General features: G+C 48.1%; 1 non-coding gene and 1 pseudogene across 1 annotated transcript; one reads left to right on the top strand and one right to left on the bottom strand.

The window, feature by feature from the left end:
• Positions 1 to 18,283: 18,283 nt before the first annotated feature.
• Positions 18,284 to 18,415, bottom strand: LOC125533311 (small nucleolar RNA Z247). Its single transcript, XR_007294219.1, has one exon. It is a non-coding gene; the product is annotated as a small nucleolar RNA Z247 (small nucleolar RNA).
• A 2,095-nt stretch (positions 18,416 to 20,510) lies between these two features.
• On the top strand, positions 20,511 to 21,362 carry LOC147990859 (uncharacterized; annotated as a pseudogene).
• The last annotated feature ends 1,059 nt before the right edge of the window (positions 21,363 to 22,421 follow it).

Below are 22,421 nucleotides of genomic sequence, written 5' to 3'. Positions count from 1 at the left end.
AAAAGCTTGCAATATTAGACAATCAACCCTCTGTCCATGATCAGATCTGGGAGTCGCCTGACTAGGTCGGATTTTTGACCCACTCACTACCCACCTAGTCGCTAATACTGAAGACCTAACCGAGGTCTTACAGAGTGGATCCGACAAAGTCGACGACATGGAAGAGGAAATTGGCGAGTCTTCGGATAGCCTGCCAGCTGCCACCACACCTAAGATAGATGGACATCAACCTCCATGTACTGACATATACATGGTGGATACCCCACACAACGGCAGTGGAGGTGATGACAACGGTGGCAGGGGCATTGGCGACAACAACTGTAATGAAGGTGGGAATAATAATACAATGGTAACTACGCCAACACAGATAAGCCGGACAGTAGCCTCAACCCCAAGGACCATGACATCCTCAAAGAGTCACCCGACAGCGCCAACCACTAGCACTGTGGCTGAGATTGGTCCGTACGACCAACAAAGTCACAAATGAGAAGCGGAAGCTCCGGACAAACAAGATTACCTGGGTGACCGGTGGAACGAGCTCTTTGGGCCGAGGAAGTGCTCAAGGCCAAAATGAAGCAGACGGCGTACAATAAAGCACAACCTAGCTACTTCAGAAACTTGGTGAAGGACCTCGACAATGCTATCGGGGAAAGCGTAATATCTAAGAGCAACTCTAACGGGGCGATCTATTTCGTTCATGGTCGTTTGTTTGGATTAGCATGGACAAAAAAGCCGACCCAACGCGCCGATCCAAACGGACGCACGTCCGTTTTCGTCCGCCTGCCGACCCATTCTTGGCTCATTTTTGAGTCTGATTTACGTCGACGCGGACACAAGACGGACGCACGCGCTCACCCTTTTTTCTCACCGCGCCCGCTGGTCGGTGGTACATTGGATTCACACCCTCGCCCGCCTGCTACGTCGCCAACGCGGCCGGCCATTTTTTCAGATAAAAATGGATACATAGATAGTTGTAACGTACACATATAAAAGAAAAGACAACTACTCGTCGCTTTCTGACTCCGACTGGTAATGTCCTCCTCCGACGTCTGAATGTAGGCGTCAGCATATGACTCGTCTTCAAAGTCCCAACCCGCCGTTTCTCGTAGCTCCAGTTTCAATTGAGCTGCTTGCTTCCGCGAACGCTTGTCCTCCCAATAGGCGGCTCGCTTCCTCCTCCTCGCGTCCCTCTCCAACCTCCTTTGCTTGTAGAACTGGCGCTCGTCGATGATGTCCTGCGGGAAGCCTCCGCGCCACACCACCAAGGCTTCCACGTCCTTCTCCGCGATGGCAAGGCGACGCTGCCGCCTCCGGTGGACACGACGATCCTTGTCGGTGAAAAGCCGCGGGAGAGGCGCCAGATCCTACGCCCACTGGCTCGACACGTTGGGAAAATTCATATCCCAACGAGACCTCAGGAGGCGCCACGCCGCCGCGTCGTGCGCGCGGGCCGCCTCCTCTACGGTGTCGAAGGTGCCGAGGATGAGACGTTTCTCACGAAACCAGATCTCGAAGAAGAAGGCGCCGGAGCGGCACTCGCGGACTCCGCAAAAATCCGAAGCGCCAAGGCGGCGGATCGACATGATGGCGCAGAGATGGCGAGAGTGGGCGGCGAACAGAGTGTGGAGGGAGCGTCTTCTTTATAATGAGCGCCGGCCGCGGCGCGCGCGCAAATCTTTTCCACACGCTGAAGCGCCAAAACCAGCATGCGCTAGGCCGCTTTACCCCGCACGCTGGTGCGTCAAAATCAGGACAACGGCATGATCTAAAACACGTGCGGTCATGAAAATGGATCGGCCCATTAAACACACTGCCGACCCAAAACTAAAAAAGGATGAACTGCAGACAGGCGGCCGATCCAAACAGATAAAAAGGACAAAAATGCCATCTATTTGGATCGGCCCATTAGAATTACTCTAAGCGCGAGTGGGCCAAGGGTCTGCATAAACACACAGATACCCAGCCTGCCCGCTTTGATGGGCGAAGGAACACCACGGTCGTCGGAATAGAGACGCTCAGTTCATGGGCATGAGTAGGTTGAGCAAGCGCTCCCCACCTCTTGAGGTCCCAGTTCCTCAAAAACTGTATCAAATCGGGCAACGCCTTTGTCCGCCCCCTAGCAGGCGGGACAGCTAGCTAAGAGAAACTTCAATGGAACGATTCATTTCGTCCGCGATCATTTGTTTGTGTTCGCGCAGACAAAAAAGCTGGTTCAAAGTGCCGACTTAAATGGACACGCATCCGCTTTCGTCCGCCTGCCGATCCATTCTCTACTCATTTTTGAGCTTGATCTGCGTCGGCGCGGACACAAAACGGACGCGCGCACTCACCCTCTTTCCTCACCGGGCCCGCTAGTCGGTGGCACATTGGATTCATACCCTCGCCCGCCTGCTACGTCGCCGACGCCGCCGGCCATTTTTTCAGATAAAAATGGATACATAGATAGTTCTAGCATACACAGATAAAAGAAAAGACCACTACTCGTCGCTTTCTGACTCCGACTCGGTAATGTCCTCTCCGACGTCTGAATGTAGGCGTCAGCATACGCCTCGTCTTCAAAGTCCCAACCCGCCGTTTCTCGTAGCTCCAATTTCAATTGAGCTGTCTGCTTCCGCGAACGCTTGTCTCCCGATAGGCGGCTCGCTCCCTCCTCCTCGCGTCCCTCTCCAACCTCCTTTGCTTGTAGAACTGGCGCTCGTCGACGATGTCCTGTGGGAAGCCTCCGCGCACACCACCAAGGCTTCCACGTCCTTCTCCGCGATGGCGAGGCGACGCTGCCGCCTCCGGTGGACACGACGATCCTCGTTGGTGAAAAGCCGCGGGAGAGGCGCCAGATCCTGCGCCCGCTGGCTCGACACGTTGGGAAAATTCATATCTCGACGAGGTCTCAGGAGGCACCACGCTGCCGCGTCGTGCGCGCGGGCCGTCTCCTCTGCGGTGTCGAAGGTGCCGAGGATGAGACGTTTCTCGCAAAACCAGATCTCGGAGGAGAAGGCGTCGGAGCGGCGCTCGCGGACTCCGCGAAAATCCGAAGCACCCAGGCGGCGGATCGACATGGTGGCGGAGAGGCGGCGAGAGTGGGCGGCGGACAGAGTGTGGAGAGAGCGCCTTCTTTATAACGAGTGCCGGCCGCGGCGCGTGCGCGAACCTTTCCCACGCGCTAGGCCGTTTTACCCCCCACGCGCGAACCTTTTCCGCACGCTGGTACGCCAAAACCAGGGCGACGACATGATCTAAAACGTGCGCAGTCATGAAATGGGTCGGCCCGTTGGGCACACTGCCGACCCAAAACTAAAAGAGGGCGGGCGGCGGGCGGGCGGCCGATCCAAACGGATAAAAAACGGACAAAAATACCGTCTGTTTGGGTCGGCCCGTTGGAGTTGCTCTAAGCATCGCAGTTCATATGTCCCAAAAAAAGTGTCTACCAACGACACTTATTTTGGGATGAAGAAAGTACTAAGCATGGAAGAAATTCATGAAGTGGGTTGTTGCTATAGGATAAAATTTGACCAAATTTTTTGAATAATGCCCACATTCCGAGCAAAAGATGGCCACCTTTTTGTTTTGTATTTCATTCAATGTAATAATGTAACTGTAACACATTATATTCACAAGTAAAGTAAACCAACACCTGAACAAGTAAAGTAATAACATACTCCCTCTATTCCACAATCTAGTGAGTATAGATTTTAAAAAGTCAAACCCTACAAAGTTTGGTCAAGTTTGTAGAGAAAAACATATACATCTAGGATACCAAATACATATAGATACATCATAAGACATACTTTCATAATATACATATTCGATATTTGTAGATATAAATAGTTTTCTTTAAATTTGATCAAAGTTTATAAAGATTGACTTTTCAGAAAATCTATATGCACTACATTATGGAACAATGTGAGTAATGTCTTTATGAAACACATTAAGCCAGAAAGGAAAAAAAACATATTTAAGAAAACAAAATGCAGGAGAACAGAAAAAAAAAGATGGAAAAGAATATGAAAATGTAAGAATATAAAAAAGGTGGAAATAAATAAAGAGAAACGAAAAGGGAAAAGAAAAGCATAAAGCTGTAGTGATTTACTAGCAACATTCATGCATAGCTTATGGAAGTTCTCGTACTTCAAAACACCAACGTAGAAATGTGCTTCACGGATATGTTCTACTAAAACCTATTCCCTCCGTTTTTAAATATAAGTCTTTTTAGAGATTTCACAATGATTTACATTCGGAGCAAAATGAATGAATTTACACATTAAAATATATCTATGTACATCCGTATGTAATTTGTAGTGGAATCTTTAAAAAAACTTACATTTAAGAACGAAGGGAGTACATGCAGCTAGCTACATGTACCAAGCAGAGATAATAATACTAGTACGAGGATGTCTGATAAACTTGAAGTATCCATGCATATGGAGGTACGTCGAAACCTCACAGTACCCTAGACATATCTATCAATTCCTCAATTCCCAGTGCTATATGTTCATCATTACTACCATGAGAATACATCGCAAGCTCTTAGTATTGCTACCACAATACTATCATAGATAAGGGGAAAATATCTGGTGCACCGGAGCTTGTGGTGCTACCGGTGCACCAAACTCACATTGTGCTTTTAAAATGTCTAAAAATTACAAAAAAAAGCACGCTTGCACAACATCAATGTAGATTGTCACAAAATTTCAAGTCAAAATTCAAAACATAACTCCCAAAACATAAATGATAAATTGAACACTGAATAGTACATAACATAACTTGGGTTTTAGATTTGGCACATTATCACACTGATGTCAAATTTGTTATTTTATATCTCCAAAAATATTTCAACTTTTTATATGAAATTTTATGACATCATACATTGATGTTGTGTTAACATGCTAGAATTTTTTTTTAGATTTTTTAAAATATTCTATGGCATCCGATGCATCGATAGCATCATAAGTGCGGGTGCACCAGATACACTCCCATAGATAAGTACTGCACATAGGCGATAGCCTGATACTATACAGCAGGATCTAGATGCAAAGGATGAACCGACGATAGTTATCTCCGCCTTGACAATGCAGCACGACCGTACAAGGTAGCCGCTGGATGGATCCCTGAATATGCTGAGTGGAATGAAGTTGGACCATCCCAGCGACATTCGCCCGCAAACACCACAAGAGCTGCAACCACAACAAGGTAAGATCATCTGCAAATAGGACATATCAGTCACTTCACACTGGTAGCAGCCAAGGTAAGAGCCGAACCTGGAGATAACTATCGTCGGTTCCATTCAGGAGACGGCTCCAGCATTATTCTCTTTTGTCAAGGACAGGGGTGGCTCGGTGAGAGATGCTATTGATAATCGGAGCTGGATAAGGGAGATTTCGGGAGGCATTTCAGCCCAGGCCATGGCTCAATATCTTAAGATCTGGGACGTTGTGGAAGGTACTGTTCTTGCTGTGCAGGTCCCAGATAGATTGGTATGGAAGTGGACGGATGATCGATGCTTCTCGGTCAGCAGTGCTTATGGCATGTTCTTCACTGCGAATATACGTTTTGCCTGCCATAAGCCGATTTGGAGGTCCAAAGCCCCACCAAGATGCAAGTTCTTCATGTAGCTAGTCATTCACAAGCGTTGTTTGACGGCTGACAATTTGGAGCGAAGGGGCTGGACATCAAATGGAACATGCCCGCTGTGTCTTTCCACACACGAAGATTGCTCACATCTATTTTTAGGTTGCCGCTATTCACAGCAGGTGTGGTCCGGGTTCAGGAACTGGACGCGGGTGACTTTTCTGGCCCGACGGAACTTCGACACGATGACCATCCTGATCCACTGGCGAATTTGGAAGGAAAGAAACGCCAGGATTTTTCAGCAGGTGGCTAGCAGCATGGACAGGGTGCTGGAACTCATCCAGGAAGATATCGCTGTTTGGCGATCGGCTGGTTGTGTAGGCGACATCGCTCCTTTCTTTTGTAGCCTGCCTATGGCTTCAGCCGGGCCCTTTCTCTTCTTGTCTTGAGCTTAGGCTCGGCTGGCTGTCAGTTCTAGATCGCCTAGAAGGTCAGCCTGGATGTACTCTTTTCATTCTATCTAATAAAAGATCGGCCAACGGCCCTTCGATAACTATCATCAGTTCATCCTTGATGCCAGCACGAGATATCGCAATTACAGTCTGCAAACTTAATTGCCAAAACGATAAAGGCAGCCATGTTCTATGAAATATACCTGCTTAATTTCGAGTATAGACACATAATTAGATGGAATTTATCTATCATGTACAATGCAAATCAAAATTTAGGGACTTATATCTCAGCTGTAATAGGATGGATGTATGTGTGTGAAAACCAATATACAACACCTACCTTCAGATCCATAATACAGCCCATTTGAATGATTATATATTGCTAACACGAACACTGACTCTACAGTGTAATCTGGCTCCAAGTCCAAACTTCCTACACTCAGGCCAAGAGAAAGAGCAACATATGGAGCTACAGCGAAGGATTTTGTATGAGATGGAGTGACTCGCAGAAACCTGGTAAATGAATTGAGAGCAAAAACCATGTCGGTCAAGAAGTCATAACTGAGGTAGGAAACAACATAACTATTCCACTTTATGCATCCTATCAAGCTTCAGCTTCTGACAGTTCACTTATGAGTTTGTGGTTGCTAATTTGACTCCATTAACATTCGGAAAAAACTTGACTTAGTTGAATTTATTTTTTGACTAATCCACTTCCTAAATAACTGTGCACGGATAACAAATTATCCACCCAAAAGAAACAAATACTTCCTCTGTTCCATAATACTTGTCGCGCTTTCAGTCCAAATTTGAACTAAAACTTGAACTAAAACCGCAACAAGTATTATGGAACGGAGGGAGTAATATTTTTTTGAGGGAAACAAATAAGTGGTTGCTATGCATTACATAGATCAAACATATGGCACTTTAATAGTGCATACCACTTATGCCCAAAGGAATGAAAAAGGGCAGAGTTAGTTGGCATAGCTCCCCTCTCAAGCAGAACCGAGAAGTCATGAATCTTCCATTTGAAGCATGGGTCATGTGTCTTTCCCAGCGGTGCAGGAGCTGGAATTTGCACAGGAGTAATAAACAAATTACAGGGCAGAAGAAAGAAAGAAGTTTGTGCCATGAGCAAATTCAGATGCATGTTGCAGTTGCAGAAGCAGGCCACATTACTCCTTTTAGCAAATTACTAGAATATCACCTTAGAGAAAACTTTAAGAAGCAGAAAAGTTCTCTATGTGCATGGACAAATAGCACTATGTTTTGTAATCATCTGCATAAAAATCAGCATATTGTGTGTAGTGCTGGTTTTGGCGATGATTAAATGTTGCTCCCTAATAAGGCCCCTTCCGAGATTTTTTTGGCAAAATGCGACACTTCTGTCTGGATTATCTTTTTCAAATACCTCCCCTTTGGGCGCCCATGTTATGTTCTCTTCTCCTTGAGATGAATGGTCAGCTCTTGCCCTTTGTTGAGATGAATAAAAGAGCCCCCTCTTTCTTTTCACTTTTCAGAAAAATGTTATTGATCAAAACTATCTATGACAAGTAACTTTTAATTTATCTAATTGCTTGTTTTTTCAGAAAAAAAGAGTTCAGTATTCATGACACGACTGGTATTTCACTAACTCCACAATTAGTAAACATAATTCTCACTTTACCTCAGGCCTAGAACTCTAAGACTGCAAGAATTCTGCTGAACAAAAAATCGACTTTTCTTTGCACTTTTGTGTATTGAAAGCATAATCTGCATTACAACTACAAATTGACAAGAACTTCTATGAATTGCATGCATATACACATACATGCTGAACGTGTAGCGAAGGAGTTGCCCATGACTCTGCCTTTCCTCTTCACTTTTCCTCTGCAAGTAACACTAAGCATCGTAACATTGTGCACAGCAGGGAACATTAATAACCTTAAAAGGCCGTGCTAATCTTGTTCAGGTTATCAATGCAAAGTGAATATCACAGAAAAACAACATAGTTGCATGACATTAGAAATATTAAATGTCTCATGAACCAATACCACAGAAATCTCCTGCTCTCGACAAGGTAATTAAGTTTAGGGGGGGGGGGGGGGGGGGGGGGGGAGAACTTTAGGGTTAACACATGGGGAGAAGTGGGGAGAGGGGCTCACGTCATCACTGTTTTCTTTTTCCTTTGATATCTGGAGTAAACAACTTGGATATTATCTGGACAACAAATGCCATCGTCTGATCAAGAAACAGTAATCAGACTTGAGCAAATACATGCCTAGAGGACTAGGGCATGGCACAACGCTACCATATTTGTTAAAATGCCCTAAACCTGCCATATTTGTTAAAATGCCCTAAACCTATGGTTGTCGACAACTGCTAGGAAGATGGAAGAACCTGGCTACTTGATCCTCAATACATGTATTGATGTTGTCACACAATAATTGTCTACCCCTCAACAAAATACAAATATAAAAAAGGAGCTCCTTTCATCCTGGCTGATTTACGCAATTTTGCCTAATCAAAGTGACAAATACCAAGCTCGATTGCGTGCCATCCCTGTCATCTATAGGACAACAGGTATTTTTCCTAGGAGACGTGTTGTATCACTGCCATCACAGATGATCCATGGTTCACGACAATGTTGTGTACCCGACACATCTACTTCTGACGACAAAAGGTGTATACTCCATCTGTTCTTAAATATAAGACCTTTTCGAGATTACAATATGGACTACATACGAAGCAAAATGAGTAAATCTACACTCTAAAATATGTCTACATACATACATATATAGTCCGTATTAAAATCTTTAAATGGACTTATATTAGAAACGGAGGGAGTATATGATGTCGATTGAACGCACAACATATATATACTAATCACTACAAGTAAGAGCATCTCCAGCCGTTGGCCCCCCAGGGGGCTCGAAAAATCGCCGCCTGGGGGCGACCCGGCGAAAAAATCGGTTTGGGGCCGATCTGGTTCCCAGCTGCCGGCCCCAGGGTCGCCCCAGAAGGCGATTTTAATTTTTTTTAAAGACATCCGGCTAAATTTCGGCAAACGGGCATAAACTTCGGCGACTTTAAAGAGTTTTTTACATAGCAAAATTTAAAAATAAAGGCCTAGTCTACAGGAAGAACGCGCTGAGCGCGGCGAAGTCGCCGCCGTCGCCGCCATCGCCGTTGTCCTCGTCCGCTCGTCGTCGTCCTTCTCCTCCTTGACGCGGCCACCCCTGCTGGACCCCTGCCCGGGGCAGCCCCGGCAGACCGGTGGCGGCGCGTCGTCGTCGTCGAGAACGACGACGCCTCCCTCGTCGTGGCCGCGGCAACTAGCGGCGAACTGCTTTAGGGCGCGGCGCTGGCGCTCTAGCTCCATCCGCTCCCAGTCTGCGTGCCCACTTCAAGGCCGCCTCGTCGGAGAGCCCCGGCTCCGTCTTCACCGCGGCGAGTCCTGGCTCCGTCTTGACGGTGGCGAGCCCGGGCTCCGTCTTCATGGCGGCAAGCCTCGGCTCCGTCTTCGGCCTGACGAAGCGGGGAGGAGCCGAGGAGGAGGCGTGCCCGCCATCATTGATGACGATGCCGGCGCTGCGTGTGCGCAGGCCGAGCGGCGTCTCGGCGGGCTCGGCCTTGACGCTGAGCAGCGCGGGCGACCCGGAGGAGGAGTGGGAGGAGGAGGAAGAAGAAGACGCCATCCTTCTCGGCATCCACTAGTCGCCGCTCCGGGGCGGGGCGGCAGGGTACCTCAAGGGCGGGTCATTGCCGCCCTCGAAGTACTCGAGAACGGCGTGAAGCGAGCGGCCGGGGGCGCCCCACCACAGGCGGCGCCCCTCGCTTTTCTTGGTGCCCCGCACCACCGGCGCCATGTTGGTGGAGACAAGCCGCAGCGCTTGCCGGTGCTGGAAGTACGCCACCCCACGCCTCTGGTTGTCGGCGGCGTACTGCGGGAGGGCCCGCTGCTCGTCCGTCAGCGACGCCTGCACGCGGTCGACCTCAACGGCGAAGTAGTCGGGGCACACGTCGACGTCGGGCACCGGGGGAATGGGGACGCCACCGGCGCTGAGAATCCACCCCCCGGGCCCTGCGCGCATGTCAGGAGGTGCCGGGATGTTGGACTTGAAGAGCAGGTATGCTTCCCACTCGTGCAGCGAGCGGCGGCCGAAGCCGTTGGCCGCCGCCCCGTCGCCGGGGAATCGCTCGCCCATCGACGCGGCGGGGAAGAGGGAGCAGGCTTGGGAAGATAGGGGGGAACGCCGGCAGCGGCTGCGCACGGGGAGAGAGGTGGAGCTCGGCGGCAGCTGTGGGTGGGTGTGGCCAGAGGCGAGAGGGAGGTGTCGCTTTTATAGTAGGGCGCCGTGTGTACGCGTAGCGGGAGGGGGGGCGTCGCCGCGCCGCCCGAGAGGGAGCGCCGCCCGTGAGGAATCAATGGAAGGCTGACCGGTGGCAGCCTTGGTATTGATTCCCCGCGGGAAACCGAGGCGTTGTGAAGACAACGAGGCGAGTGTCGCTGACTCGGCGGTCCCGCGGTTCGTTCGCGTCAAAATCGCTCGCCCCGGTGTCCCCCAACGCGCCGGGTTCGGCCTGGATCCGCGGGCGCCAGTTTCGGCCGAAACCGGCGAAAAACAGGCTCCTGAGCTGATTTTTGGGCGCCGGCGTAAAAAAATCTCTTTGAAGGGGAGGGGGAGGGGGGCTGTTGGGGACGCGGCTGAAGATGCTCTAAGGGTTAGCGTGTTACCGTAAACAATATATCATAAACAATATATCGCAGTTCAGCTCTAACGTACATAGAATCAAAAGTTTCCACGCAAAGAGTGTTTTATGTTTCTTTTCAGGCTGCAACAAACGTAATCAAGACCCATGTAAACGTCAAACAATAGAGGCGGATAAATCATGGAATGGCTCCTTCCTCTTTTGCTAGCATGCTCTATACTCGGACCTCTAATGCATCATACGAAACAAGCAAAACTTCTCTAATGAAGAGGCGAGGTATACACCAGTACATACGCCATAAATATTTCGTGGCGGACCATGCTGAAGAATTGAACGAAATCCACCTCTATTACCACATAACGCAACCAACAAAATTTTGTTCCAGCACTTGGCCATGGCACTAAAGAATCAGGTACCAGATGTAAGCAGAGTGCAGAGACACACCTGCCACAGGCGGGAACAAACGCCAGAGGGGAGGGGCGGGGGAGGAAGACACTGCCTTCTGACGGGCGACCGCAGGGAGAGGGAGAGGAGGCGGCGGCGGATGTTGAAGCTTAAGCCTGACGACAGTTTCGTCAGTTAACTGTAGCACTTCAGGCTGTTGTCGACAACGGCTAGTTCTCTGTTAGTTAGCTGTTTAGGATTAGTTTTGCTTCAGCAGAATAATCGGTCAGCTCGTTGAGATAGTCGTCGAGCTGATCCAGTTAGTTTGTAGGCTGGTGATCGTGTGTCCTTGGGATGGCGCGGAGATAACGCACGAAGCACGGCATTCTCGAGGGAGTGGCTCAGCGATCGTGGGATGGCACGATCAGTAGGCTTAGTCATGTCCTGATTTTGTGTTTTCAGTTAGCCTGTAAGCAGCTACAAATAAGGAAGGGAAAAACGAAAAGCAGCATCAGAGTTGTGCGCTGCGAAAAAAAATCCTCGTGTTCATCTCCCTCTCTGTGTGTTCGTGAGCTGGGTTTCACCACTTAGCCCTTACAGCGGAGACAGGTAGGGCAGCAAGTGGCCGAAGGAGAGATCGCCGGGGGTGGGGTGGGGCACTCGGATCCTACGCGTACACGTATGTGGCGATCGGGGTGGAAACATGCCTCGTTATTTATTTATTTATTTTTGAGATTAACATGCCTCTTTTTTTTCAGAAACTGATTAACATACCTTACTTTTTTACAAACACAATGTAACTTTATTTATACTTATAACAATGACAGGTACACTGATTTGGACATAAATCCAAGAAAATACAAAAGAATTACAATGAAATCTCTTAAAAACACATTCTTCACGGCGTCAATCTATGCTCAAAGAGATACTCTAAAGACTTCGGTAAAGAGGCTGCAATTGGACTAAAGCAACAATGTTGTCACTCTTTCACCCACACAAACATTATCAATAATGATTTTTGAAAGCGACTTGAGTCGCCCGTCCAAAAAGATGGGAAGACTTGATCGATGAACGTACTTGGGCCGGGGATAATCCCCTAAAAATATAGCCCGTCCAATCACTATATCTTACCAGGGTGTCGATGAAAGATTTCACCTCCACAATGAGTCAGATCAACAAAAAAGGCTTGACACAGCAACATAAACATCAGATCTGAATAATCGAATATGTGAGGACACAAAACTCTATAATCTCATGGCACCGCCAAAAAGAACGAGAGAAAAATTATTATCACAAAAATATGATGATCTCTAGACTATGGTGAAGAACATAGAGGTCTTGAAGATACGAGGCCCCCCACCTCTCAGTGCCAAGATGGCAACCGGAGACAAGGGGGCCTAAATTTCTCAGATGACGGCGGCGGCATGAGAAACCCTAACAATATTTTTTAGTAGCGATTAACATGCATGCCTCATTTGTTTGAACGGGATACCCAGACCCCAATCTCTAGGTGGAGAATCCACGGGCCGGATCAACCCCGGGTAGCCGATCGAGGCCTTGTTTGGTTAATCCCCTTACCAAGGGGATTGAAACGGAAAACTAGGACTTGTGTACGGGCGAAACAATCAAACTCACGAAATTCACCAATATGAGGGACGATCTGGAGCTTAAGTTGTCCTGTCAAGGCTAAAATTTTCCTCCGACAAACTTTGTTAGGATCGCTACCATATTGGGTGACTTTGGCTAACAGACATAAATAGTCAGTGGGCAATGTCCTACATGCAGTATAGGAACGGAGGATACCAAGCACCTGTTATTCACTTGTGCAAAAGCTAAAGAGGTATGGTGGTTACTGGGTTTGGACTTTGCTATTGATAAAGCATGCATTCTGGACCATGCGGGAGAAGTTGTACTAGAATATTTATTGCTACAACCAGCTAAAGAATGTGTGGTCCTCGGTGTGGGAAATTTAACGAAGCAATTGCTGCTGGTTCCTGATATTTATGGTGGGAGAGGAGAAAGTTAGTGCATAATGAAAAGGTTCAGGAATCTAAGTTCATAGTAATGACAATCAAAGCTTTGGTTGCTAATTACACTATGGTGAGTGATGCAAAGGTGATGATTGGGAAAGACCAAGGAGCAACTATGTGAAGCTAAATGTGATGAGCCTTTTGACTCTAATTTAGTTAGGGCTCGTATGGCGCTGTCATCAGACTCGAATGGCAGATTCATCGCGACAGGAAACGGGGAAATCGATTGGTGCGGAGATGCACTTATGGACGAGGCACTGGCCTTACGGTTTGGTCTAAATTTGGCAACTACAGTTGGGTGTAACCGCACACAGGTGAGCTCCGACAAACATTGAGGTGATAGAGACAATGAAGAATGGAGGTCGCTCTTTCGATCCATCGGTGACAGTTTTTGATGATATATATCACGTTGCTTGTGATTTCCCACATATTATTTTTATTTTTGAGCATGCTTCTAGAGAGACTAATTGTGCTACCCATGATTTAATCAAACTAGTTAGGAATAAGGTGTGCGCGGGGTGCATGGAAGATCCACCCTTAGAGATTGTTGGTACTTTTATAAAAGATAATATGATGATCACTTTACAATAAAGAGTGCTTTGATGAAAAAACCTAAGTAGCGTATCGTCTCATTTAGGGTTGGCCATACTTCACCAGCGATCCAAATCTCTGCTAAGGTTTTTTTTAACTAGCCAGCAAATGCTGGTGTTTCATTCATTTAGCAGGAGAGAGTGACAAAGGTGTTTGATCAAGCGATGAGGGGAGAGATGAAAAAATAAAGAGGAAAGCAACTAGACGCATGCCAATTCCTCACGTACATGTCCGAAAGGGTGCTCTATGCATGCTGCTCCCGCAATTCTCCATTGCTCCATGTCACTGCGGCATGCTTGGATGATGTTCTCCTTGCTTGATAGCTTTCCTCTAAACACATAGGCGTTTTTGTGCAGCGGGTGCCGCAGCGACAATGATCTGTAAAAGTATTTTGGGAAGCATAGAACCCTTCGTCTGGGCCGCACTATATTATATTGAGATGATGTCGTGGCTTACAAGACAGAAAACGGTCGAGAGAAAGAGGAGATCGATCGTAACTTGTTACAGGAGAGATAGAACAAAAGAAGGGATAGAAAGGAGATTACAATTCAAACTACTTTCCTATCCCTATACAACTGTCTAACACTCCCTCTCAATCTAAGCCTTAAGAAACTTTCCCAAGGTTGAGATTGTACTTAAACTCATCCAACCTCCCTCATAGTGAGAGGTTTTGTGAAGCCATCAGTGAGTTGATCTCTAGTAGGTATAAAACGAATATCAAGCAGCTTTCGAGCCACTCGTTCCCTTACAAAATGAAAATCAACTTCAATGTGCTTTGTACGTGCATGAAAAACGGGATTGACTGAGAGATAGGTTGCACCAATATTATCACACCATAGTCTCGCAGCTTGTGGAGCTTTAATTCCAAGCTCATGAAGCAATGTTTGTATCCATATTACTTCAGCTATGGCATTTGCCAATGCTTTATATTCAGCCTCAGTGCTCGGTCTTGAGACTGTAGCATGTTTTCTTGCACTCCATGACACAAGATTTGTTTCTAAAAACACAGCAAAACCACCTGTAGATCTTCTATCGCCAGCACATCCTGCCTAGTCTACATCAGAGTATGCAGTAACAAGCAAAGAGGAGGACTTGATAATTTGAAGTCCAAGTCCTTCAGAAAACTTGAGATACCTCAAAATTCTTTTGACTAGAGTCCAATGAGTAGTGCTAGGTGCATGTAAATATTGACATACCTTGTTTACTGAATAAGAAATATCAGGGCGTGTAAGTGTCAAATACTGTAGAGCACCTACAATACTTCTGTAATTTTTTGCATCCTCTGGTCCAAGAGCTTCTCCACTTTCAACTATTAGTTTCTCTGAGGTTGAGATTGGTGTACTCACTGGCTTACAATTTTCCAATCCTACTCTCCTGCGAATATTAGTAGTGTATTTTTCATGTGTGAGAAGTATGCCATCTTTAATTTGCTTCACCTCTATGCCAAGAACATAGTGAAGATCACCCAAGTCCTTAAGAGCAAATTCCAACTTTAGATCCTTAAGCAAGCAAGTAGTGGCATCTGAACTTGAACTAGCAACAATGATATCATCAACATAGACAAGCACAAAAATAGTAACACTGCCTTTATTATAAAAGAACAATGAGGTATCGTGTAAACCCAAGTTGTTGTAGCTGCATATTCAATCGAGAGTACCATGCTCGTGGTGCTTGTTTCAAACCATACAAGGCTTTATCCAACTTACATACATAATGTGGAGTGCTTTGATCCTCATACCCTGGTGGCTGCCACATGAACACTTCTTCCTTAAGAACACCATGAAGAGACGCGTTCTGAACATCTAGCTGTCTTAGACTCCAACCTCTGGAAATAGCAATAGGAAGTACAAGACGAATAGTAGCTGATTTAACCACAGGATTGAAAGTATCTTCATAATAAATTCCAAATCTCTGTTTAAACCCTTTTGCAACTAACCTGGCCTTATATTTGTCTATACATCCATCAGCCTTCCTCTTTATCTTGTACACCCATTTGGAATCAATAACATTATTGCCATGCTTTGGTGGTACTAAGTGCCAAGTTTTATTTTTCATAAGTGCATCATATTCAATATCCATAGCTTCCTTCCAATCCGTACTAGTAAGAGCATCATGCAAATGAGTTGGTTCACCGGTAGTGGTAAGAAAAGCTCGCTTGATTTTATCCTACCTTATCGTGCCATCATTATATTCTTTTTCTTTGACAATACCTGACTGTGACCTTGTGTGCCAATGAGGAAGTACTGGTACAACTATTGTAGGCACAGGTGGCACAGGCGCAGAAGATCCTGGTGACACAGGCACAGATCCTGGCGCAGAAGATCCAGCCTGAACCGTGTCAGTCTCCTCCCGATCCGAGGCCGATAGCGAGCCAGACAGGCCAGGTAGCCTCGCGTCCAGCACGCCAGTCAGAAACCGTCGCACGTCGCCTTCTCGGTCCGCGTCGCTGGGCCCATGCGATGTCGCTATCGCGCACTCAGGGGAGCGGTCGGCTGCTGACCCGCCCCGCGGAGTCGTGGCGAAGGGAGATTCGCCCCTGCCCGCACCTGGGCTGGTGGGCTCCATCCGGTCGGGGTTGTCGGCCACCGGGCCGCGTGTGGCCGCACGCGGGGAGGACGGATCCGCCTGGGATCGCGAGCTGACACGCTGACGCGCCTCAGGTCGTGTTTTGTAAGCCAAATCAGGAGTGTTTTCCATGCCTGTTCTGTCTGTTTCTTCACACATAAAATGACAGCCTGAATCTGCACATACATCAACAGAAGCACAATTTTCGCTAGAATTTTGTACATGATCAAGTTCAGTTAATTCACCCCCGTGATTAGGACTTGTGAGATAATCTGGGAGAAGTGCTATTTCAGCACGAAGCAAGGCTCCAGCATTGGGATGCAGCTTAGCAAATGGAAAGAGAGTTTCATCAAAAGCAACGTCGTGAGAAATATAGATACGTCTAGTGGAAACCTCTAGGCATTTATACCCTTTGTGGAGATTACTATAGCCAAGAAAGACACATTGAGTATAACGAAACTCAAGTTTATGACGATTGTATGGACGTAGATTGGGATAACAAGCACACCAAATTTTTTTGAGAGAGTTGTAATCAGGTTTTTGATGATATAAACGCTCCAATGGAGTAGAGTTACCAATGACTTTACTAGGAAGACGATTGATAAGATATGTGGCTGCAATGAATGCTTCATCCCAATATTTAAGAGGCATGGATGCATGGGCTAAAAGGGAGAGACCAACTTCAACAATGTGATGGTGTTTATGTTCTGCAGACCCATTTTGTTGATGAGCATGGGGGCAAGATACATGATGTGCAATGCCAATGCTATGGAAAAAAGAGTTGAGTTTCTCATACTCCCCTCCCCAGTCACTTTGGACTGTCAGAATTTTTCTATCAAAGTGTCTCTCAACAAGGTTTTGAAACTCTTGAAAGATAGACAAAACTTCAGATTTATACTTAAGCAAATAAATCCAAGTAAACTTGCTATAATCATCAATGGAGCTAACATAGTATTTTTTTTTCTCCCAAAAGAATCTCTTGCATGACCCCATACATCACTGAAAATAAGCTCTAAAGGAGCATGAGACACACTACTTGACTTAGGATAAGGAAGTTGATGACTCTTGGCACATTGACAAGCTTCACAAATAGACTCACTAATTGAACTAGATGACAATGGAAGATTGTCTTTATTGACTACTTGTTGAACTATGACCAATGATGGATGTCCTAAACGTTGATGCCACCTTGCCAAGGAGGGCTTGATGACGGAGTAGACCTGACGACGCTTGCGACTAAGTGCTCCGGATGTGATGGGGTAGAGTCCTCCAATGCATCTACCGTGATGGAGGAGTTCCCTCGTTGCCCGATCCTTGATAAAAAAGTAACGAGGGTGAGTTTCAAAGAATACATTATTATCGGTGGCTAAAAGAGACATAGATGCAAGATTTTTATCGGCTTGTGGAACATGAAGAACATCCTTAAGAACTAGATCGCGTTTAAGAGTAGGGGAATTAATAGAAGCTTGACCAATGTGACAAATATTCATAGCTCCCCCGCTTGCAGTATGGATTTGGTCGTTGTCGAGGTACCTCTCTCGAAGAGCAAGTTTCTCTAGCTCGCTTGTGACGTGATCGGTGGATCCAGAGTCAACATACCAAACACCTTCACCTCCTTGTTCACGCATAGCAACAACAACATGGCGGGCATCCAGGATGTAGTCCCCATCAAAGTGATGCCAACAATCAGTGACTTCATGACCAGATTTCTTACAGAGTTGGCAGTGAGGTCGATTACGTGAGGATGGACCATGACGGCTGTTGTTGGTGTTGAAGCCGCCGCTGGTGTTGTTGTTGTAGCCCCCGCCGCTGCTGGAATTGTTGCTGTAGTTGGCGCCTCCGTAGCCACCACCACCAGAACGAGCGACATCGCCCTGAGGTATACTACGCCCGCGACCTCCACTGCGGTTTTCCCCCTGGTGACCACGGCCATGTCCGCGATCACGTGAGACAGAGTTGGGGAGGATTGGCGGAGATTGGTGCCATGGAGGAGGCTGAGGCAGGCATCAAAACTGAGGAGCTGGCTATAAAATTCTTGGACCGTGATCGGTTCCACACGAGAAGCAAGCGCAGAAACAACAAGATTGTACTCAAGATCTAATCCAGCAAGGATATTTGACGTCATCTCCGGATTAGAGAGCACAGCACCGGTGCAAGCAACCTTATCAGTGAGACTTTTGATTTTTGCAAGGTACTCGGACATAGTCATATTACCTTTTTGCAGGTTAGTCAACTCAATGCGGGTGTTGATAGCTTGAGCCTGAGTTTGAGTAGCAAACATGGCATGGATGGCACGCCACACCTCGGCTGGCGTCTAGAGAGTTACGAACTGAGCAAGAATATCGTGGGAAAGAGAACCCATCAAATATCCTTGGAGCTGTTGCTGATGTGCATACCAGAGGGATTGGGCAAAATTGGCGACTTGCTCCTCTTTCCCGTCCTTGGTGATGGTGAGGGTGGCCGGCGGTGCTGGACTCTTCTCGTCGAGATGGTGTTCCATCTGCGCTCCCGTGATCCGGGGCAGCACAACTGCCTTCCAGAGCAGGAAGTTTCCCCTCGTGAGCTTCTCTTGCGGTGGCGATCCGAGGGCGGTGGCGTTGGAGCTAGAGGACGAAGCGAAGCTGGAAGATGATATGGTGGTGAGGACACCCATGGTGCTGGGCGTCATGGTAGCGGTGGTGGTGGACATATTCTCGGTCGCCGGGGTAGCTAGATGCGATCTCTTCGATCTAATTGAGGAAGAGGCTATGTTACCATGTAAAAGTATTTTGGGAAGCGCAAAACCCTTCGTCTGGGCCGCACTATATTATATTGAGATGATGCTGTGGCTTACAAGACAGAAAACAATCGAGAGAAAGAGGAGATCAATCGTAACTTGTTACATGAGAGATAGAACAGAAGAAGGGATAGAAAGGAGATTACAATTCAAACTACTTTACTATCCCTATACAACCTGTCTAACATGATCATCTTACACTCCACACCTGCTGCGCCACCAAATCTCAGCTAAGAGTGATTGGGAGAAAGTATCGTAGGAGTGATTCATCAGTTCAAGGGGACTGATCAGACACCCTGACCGCGGGGTACATACCAGTGAATCATTTATCAACTGAACAAAAGCAACTGATTTACAACTCTAGTGATGCCCACTAAAGCTGCTTAGAATCTTCTATTCCACGAGTATCAGAAAGCACGCAAATTGTTGTGAAAAGAGAAGCACCAGCTTCGAAGCCGTGGTTCCCTACTGGAATCCAAGTAGCACATTTCTTTCTCTTGTACTCCCTTCTTTCCTAAAATATAAGTCTTCCTAAAAATTTCAACGAGTGACTACATACAAAGCAAAATGAGTGAATCTACACTCTAAAATATGTCTACATACATCCGTATGTTCATTCAATTTGAAACGTCTAAAAAAACTTATATTTAGAAAAGGAGGGAGTACTTCAGTGGGAACTGTTGGAACATGTCGTCAGGCCCACCTCGGAGTGGCTAACTGCTAGACCACTTCCTCCGATGGATCACCAGCGCGTGCACTTCGTGCGCACGCCCACGATAGCATGCACGACATGCTCGGCATGTGAGTCGTTGTAGCTAATGATCACCTCTACATGTATCTTTCTCTCTCACTCTCTCTCTCTCATGTAACTATATATACCCCTCGAGGGATGGAATACAAATATGGTCATTGCTCCATTACTTAACTTGGTATCAGATTCTCCGATCCTCCGCTTCTGCTATGAATCGCCTTCTTCGCCGCAGCCGCTCGGCCGACTTCGACTCCAGCCCCGGCAACTCCTTCGCCGCCACCCCCGTGGCTCGCGCTCCTCCCGCTGCCGACCATGGCAAGCAGCCCGTCGCTGAGCCTGTGGTACCCTCTTCCTCAACCTCTTCTCGCATACTGCCGCCTGGGCCGGCCGCCACCCCCGCGGCTCGCGCGCCGGCGGTCGCTCTCCGTACGACCGACATTGAGCTGGTCCAGCGCCTCACCATCGGCGCCCCCGGCTCCCCGCACCTCAGCACCGGACCCTCCACCACCAACAGCCTCCTTGCCTCCACCGTGCACCACTTCCACCGCAACCTCGAGCTTGAGGCCGGTAATTCCTCTAAGTGGCGCCACTTGTTCTACTTCATCTATTGTCGCCACAACGTGTAGCACCACCTGGACGCTATCGCCGCACCGCTCTGCCAGAGCATCATGTGGCGAAAGGACGACATCACTATTGTACTCTGGATGTATGAGGTGATCTCCGAAGATCTCCAGGACGTGGTGATGTCCCCGGAGAGCATCGCACGTGACGTCTGGGTCCAGCTCCACCTCCTATTCCGCGACAATCAACCGGGCCGCGCCATCATCCTCGAGGCGGAATTCCGCAACACGGTGCAGGGCGACCTCTCCGGCGCCGAATACAGCCGGCGGCTCAAGGCGCTTGCAGACACACTCGGCGAGGTCGGCGCCACAGTCTCCGACCAGGCCCTCACACTCCAGCTCATCTTCAGGCTCAACCGCTGCTTCCAGGTGATGGCGAATATCCTTCCGATGCAGGACCTCTTCCCGTCCTTCATCCAGGCCCGCTCCTGGCTCCTCATGGAGGAGCTCTCCGCCAACGAGTGGGCTCGCATGGACGGGCGGGGCGTGGGCTCGCCGACCGCGCTCACCATCGGGCGCGGAACCGGCTCCGGTGGCGAGCACACCAGCGCCACCACCAACGACAAGGGAAAGGCCGCCCCCCTCTCCTCCTGGTGATAGGCAATCGCGCGGCCGTGAACATGGACGCGGTCGCAGGCGCGGCTCCTCCAGCTCCTCTTCTTCAGGCGTCTCCAACGCGGCCGGCCGGGGCGCTCCCGCTCCCTCCGCGAGCGTGCGTCCGTGTCTGGGCTACTTCGCGCCCTGGGACACACCCTTCCCTCCCCAGCCGCCGCAGCTCCACGCGTCATGGTCCACGCCCAACGCCGCTGGCGTCCTCAGGCCCCGTCCACCTACGCCGCACCACACGTACCCCGTCGCGGCGCCCTCGTCCGTGGGTGCCCCTTCCTGGGAGCAGTACCACCAGCTCAACGCGGCGCTCCACAAGTCCAACACTGATGGCACACTCGCTCGCTACAAAGCGTGGTGGGTTCTTCGCGGCTTCACCCAGCAGGCCGGCGTCGACTATGGGGACACCTTGAGCCCCGTTGTCAAGCCGGCTACGGTTCAGACCGTGCTGAGCATCGCGGCGGGCCAGTCGTGGCCAATTCACCAGTTGGACATGAAGAACGCCTTACTTCACAACCACTTGGCGGAGATTGTATACGGTCAGCAACCCTCCGGCTTCATCGACTCCGTCCACCGCTTGCATGTTTGCCACCTCAACCACTCATTGTACGGCCTCAAGCAGGCCCCGCAGGCTTGGTTCTCGTGCTTCACCAACTACCTGTGCTCTCTCGGCTTCACGGCATCACGCTCGGAATCGTCGTTGTTCATACTTCGTCGCGATCACCATCTTGCCTACCTGTTGTTGTACATGGACGACATCATCCTCACCGCCAGCTCCGCCGCTCTTCTCCGGCGCATCATGATGTCTACTACGCAACTTTATTCTTGTAGACTCGTGTTGGGCCTCCAAGCGTAGAGTTTTGTAGGACAGTAGAAATTTTCTCTCAAGTGGATGACCTAAGTTTTATCAATCTGTGGGAGGTGTAGGATGAAGATGGTCTCTCTCAAACAACCCTGCAACCAAATACAAGAAATCTCTTGTGTCCCCAACACACCCAACACAGTGGCAAATTGTATAGGTGCACTAGTTCAGCGAAGAGATGGTGATAAAAGTGTAATATTGATGGTAGAAATATATTTTTATAATCTAAATAAATAAAAACAAAAAGGTAGCAAATAGTAAACGGGCACAAAAATAGTATTACAATGCTTGAAAATGAGGCCTAGGGTCCATACTTTGACTAGTGCAACCTCTCAACAATGCTAATATAATTGGATCATATAACCACCCCTCAAAGTGCAATGAAGAATCACTCCAAAGTTCCTATCTATCAGAGAACATAAGAAGAAATCATTTGTAGGGTACGAAACCACCTCGAAACTATTCTTTCCGAACGGTCTATCCAAGAGTTCGTACTAAAATAACACCAAATAATTTCAGATTCATAA

Source organism: Triticum urartu, chromosome 1A (assembly GCF_056163025.1).
Source record: "Triticum urartu cultivar PI428250 chromosome 1A, HENAU_Tu73, whole genome shotgun sequence".
Classification (NCBI taxonomy): Eukaryota; Viridiplantae; Streptophyta; class Magnoliopsida; order Poales; family Poaceae; genus Triticum; species Triticum urartu.
The sequence above is the reverse complement of the archived record's forward strand: the minus strand, read 5'-3'. Positions and strand labels throughout refer to the sequence as shown.